This window comes from Sciurus carolinensis, chromosome 2 (genome assembly GCF_902686445.1).
Source record: "Sciurus carolinensis chromosome 2, mSciCar1.2, whole genome shotgun sequence".
In the NCBI taxonomy this organism is placed as follows: Eukaryota; Metazoa; Chordata; class Mammalia; order Rodentia; family Sciuridae; genus Sciurus; species Sciurus carolinensis.
This window is the reverse complement of record NC_062214.1, coordinates 169,572,608-169,577,002: the sequence shown is the minus strand read 5'-3', so window position 1 is coordinate 169,577,002 and position 4,395 is coordinate 169,572,608. Positions and strand designations below refer to the sequence as shown.

The 4,395-nt window shown below is 47.0% G+C and overlaps 1 long non-coding RNA gene across 1 annotated transcript; it reads left to right on the top strand.

Annotated features, from left to right (window-relative positions):
* The first annotated feature begins 297 nt into the window (after window positions 1–297).
* LOC124978167 (uncharacterized) lies at window positions 298–3,033 on the top strand. The gene is made up of 2 exons (XR_007107330.1): window positions 298–1,192; window positions 2,090–3,033. It is a non-coding gene; the product is annotated as an uncharacterized LOC124978167 (long non-coding RNA).
* The last annotated feature ends 1,362 nt before the right edge of the window (window positions 3,034–4,395 follow it).

The following is a 4,395-nucleotide window of genomic DNA, read 5'->3' as shown; positions in this document are numbered from 1 at the left end:
TTATCCTGTGAATTAATGTTCTCATTATGCAGTATCATTTTTCTATATCATGAGGTTCTTTTATATTCAAGTAAGAATAGTCCAAATTAAATATTGAAGTAAGACTGGCTTCCTGGCTCACCCAGAGCGAGCGGCAGGTGAGCTAACCTGCCGAATGAGCACATTTCAATTGCACAAGCAAAGTTTTTGCTCAATTCTTTTTCCATTGTGTAACATTTACTCACTCAGATTTTTCTCCATGTCCTTTTCCATCATTTTTTTCCTCTCTCTTCCTTTCTTCCATTTTCACTCTGTCCTTTCCTCCAATAAGAAGTGCTGCTTGGCTCATGCCTCCATTAGCAGACGCTTGGAAATAATGCACCATGGCAGTTTTTCAAGGATTTTTTTCCCCTCTTTCCTCCCTCCAGAGAGAAAAACAAAAGGGTAAAGATGGCTGGAGGGATTGGATCAGAACATTGTTTTACTGGAATCTGCAGCTGTTTCTGGACGGCTGGAGTCTCTGAAGGGAAACCATGTGCTCCAGGTCTGAAGGAAATGGTTCGGCTCCAGTCTGTCCCGAGTCTTCTGGAGAGGAATTTTTCTCATTGTTCCAAAGGTTGCTACCCACCAAAGACCTGGACTCCCTCTCCAGAGAGCGTGTGCGTCAGGGAAGAGGCCTAGGGAATGCAGACCCGGCCAGGGCACAGAAGACAAGGTGAAGTGCCAGCCAAAGGCAAAGGCGGAAAGAGAACCGGCCCTTGCTGAGGACCCAGAGCATTCTCTGGGTTCTGGCCCAGGCCTGCAGCTCACAAAAGGTTCACCCTTCATTTCTAAGAATCTGAGGGCTAGGGAGAGCCAAGAAGATTGCCATTTTCACCCAGCAGGCAAAATAAAAATGGGGCTGATAGAGGCAGGTGGATCCAGATAAAATAATGAATGTGCAAGAGACTCATTCTGGCGTCTTGTCCAGTGTGAAAGGCTGGCTGTCTCTACATACAGAGCAAAATAAACCCATACACACCCTTGAACTCCTAGGTATGGATTCCTGGAGCTGCTGGAGGGAGCCTCTAAACGGTGCTTTCCTCCCCCGGTGCTCTCTCTGCGTGGTGCTGTCATCTCTGGGGAAGGAGCCGGTGGAACCCCTGGCAGTGAGGCAGAGGCTGGGCACTGTGGTTACCTACCCACCTCCCGACGTCCATCCCAACACATCTGGGTAGCTATTTAAGTTTCCTTTTGGGTTCACGTGTACATTCTCCCTTATTGATTTGGTTTGGAAAGTTAGGCTATGGATTGAAGGGTGTCCCCTCCAATCTCAATCCTTAGAAACTACAGATGCCACTTTATTTGATCATGAGGACTTTGCAGATGATCCAGTTAGGATGAGGTCATGACAGCAATTCCTAATCCAGCATAACTGGTGTCCTTATAAAAAGGAGAAATTTGGACAGAGACACATGGAGGGCAATGTGACACAGGGAAAAGATGTCCATCCATAAGCAACGAACGTTTGAGGCGACAGATGCTTGAGGGAGACAGAACAGTCTCTCCCTCACATCCCTCAGAAAAGACCCCAAAGACCCCTTGAGTTCAGACTTCTATCCTCCAGAACTGTGAGGTACAATGGACTTCTATTGTTTCAGCCATCCAGTTTATGGGTATGTCTTTCCAGTTAGGAAACTGATGTAGTAAGTTTGATGAAATCTTCTGGTATAATCCTCATTCCTCCAGAGAAGAGCCTGAAATTCAAAAAGTAAAATGACATACAGTCACTCAGCCAGTTGGGAACAGAACTCTGAATTCCCATGGCCGAGAGCGGCCTGATTTGGATACATTACAATAGACAGGCTTCGAGCATTGGGTCGAGAGGGTGGCAAGTGTCATCCCTACCTTGTGGGCGCTGAGGTTTCAGATGGGCTTTGGCAGTCTTCCTGCCGAGTGGGTGTGCTTAGCTGTGACTTTCAGCATCCATGGATTTTACTTGTTGGCCGACTCATCTTTTTAAAAGCCCCTGAGCCTTGATGAGGTCGCTAGTGGGTTGTGTATACCTTATATATGAAGAGAGGTAACTACCGAGGACAATTCCATGTACGCCAGGTGCCTTCCCTTACAGGAATTTGAAGTTCTGGTGAAGCTGCTGGAGCTCTTGAGCAGGAGCCAGTGTCCCACTTGGAAGCTTCGGTCCTCTGCCAGTTCACGCGAGGTGGAGGCGGAGCTGCCCTGCTCCCGTCCTCACGGTTGGTGTGGTCGCCATTCGCAGAGCATGAAGGAACTCAGCCTGCCTGCTCCACTCCCGTCTGCCTCTTCTAGGACCCAGCACACCTCCTGATGCAGCCTTTCCTGGTGCTGGGGATGGAAGGGCCACTCATATCTCCAAACCCAGCTCTCTTCGGCCCTACTCAGGTCTCCTGGGAGTCAGTCCCCAGGACTCCATCTGACACGGGGTGGGGGGAGTCAGTCCTCTCTCTGGATGCTAGGAGAACCCAAGCCTCATGTGTGTCCTCCAGGCTTCTCTGCACACTGGTCCCAGGTAGCTGTGCTGGGCTACTTGGAGAAATGGTTAGTATTTTCATTTGAATTGGGAGAGGAAGGCCAGAGGCGGTCACCCTCATGCCAGCATCGCCTGGCTTTAGGGAACTGAGGGGAAACACTGCACATGCAAATGCTCAATTCGTGTATCAGACTTTGGACCAAAAGCACATGGATTACCAACATCATAGTTGAAAGAGGAGATTGGTTTATGTTTTGTAACCCAAGAGGTAGAGAGGAATTGTGAGGAGGGAGCCAGAAAAGAGGGGAAGAGGAGGAAAGGGTTGTGTGATCACCATCTGATCCAGGTTGAATCTCTATGGTTAATCAACTGCAAAAAGTTGAACTAATGGTTCAAGAGAGATTTTTATGAGATCCTGGGCACACGGAGAACTGCTTTAGGAAGGGTTGAATTATAATCATAAAAGTTCCTAGGTCCTTTTGCCTTCTTGGGACCCTTCTTCCATAAAAAATTTGAAAGTTATATTTTATAACCACATTGGTATAAAGGTGAATATTGTAATACTACATATTGTGTTTGTCAACTTTCTGTTACTATAACAAAATACCTGAGATAATCAATCTATAGAGCAAAAAGTTTAATTTTGTCTCATAGTTTTGGAGGTTGCAGTCCACGATCAATTGGCCCTATTGCTTTTGACCTGTGGTCAGGCAGCCTATCACAGTAAGTAAAACCAGTCATATCGTGAGCGTGGGAGGAGAGAAGAGGAAGAGGGACTGGGGTCCCACTACCCTCTCCAAAGCCATGCCCCAATGACTTAAGTACCTCCCACAAGCCCCACCTCTTAGAGGTTCCACCAACACCCAAGAATGTCACCCTGGGTACCAAACCTTTAACATGTGGCCTTTGGGGGACATTCAACATCCAAACCTGAGCACATGTTAAAACATTTTGTTTTACCCTAAAAGTCATTTTTTTTCTTCTGATTTTCAAAAAAAAATTAAAGCTATTTCATGGGCACCTAAAAGTCGAGCAGGCCTTCAGTGCTGTGCCCACTGCACCCAAGGGATAGTCAGCCAGGCTCAGTGTGGCACAGGGCTCATCAGGTCCATCCCATATCCTCATGATAAAAGTTCCAGGAAGGTCCAGGGCACGGACTTTGGCCTCCTGGCGATGGGTGGTGGCACAGATAAGGCTAAAGTGGTTCTGCGATCAATGCATGCAAATAAGTGATTGTCCTGAGAGATCAATCGGGAGAGATGATTCATGAGGACGGTGGCGACAGTTTCAGTTTTTCATACTTTGAGATTTTTGCGGGAGGGGGCAGGTACCGGGGATTGAACTCAGGGGCACTTGACCACTGAGCCACATCCACAGCCCTATTTTGTATTTTATTTAGAGACAGGGCTCACTGAATAGCTTAGTGCCTCGCTTTTGCTGAGGCTGGCTTTGAACTTGTGATCCTCCTGCCTCAGCCTCATGAGCCTCTGGGATTACAGGCAGGTGCCACCGCACCTGGTCCTGTTCTGGATTCTTAATTGAGGAAGTCCACAATCATATTCTTACTATTTTGAATGCTTACCTACATCACTGATGACTTTTGACATTGTATAAATTTGTACTAATCAGGCTTTTCCAGAGAAACTGAACTAATAGGGTATAGTATGTGTGTGTGTGTGTGTGTAAAGAGATGTATTTTGATCAGTTGCTTTTAACTTAACTTATGGAGGCTTGGTGAAGCTAAAGTTTAATGGGGGAAGCCAGCAGACTAGAGACCTAGGAAAGAGTTGCAGTTTGAGTCCAAAGGCAGTCTACCAAGAACCAGGAAGAGCCAATGCAGCAGATGAAGTTCAAAGGCATTCTGCTGGAGAATTCCCTCTTGCTGGGGGAGGTCAACCTTTGTTCTAGTCAGGACTTCAACAGTTCAG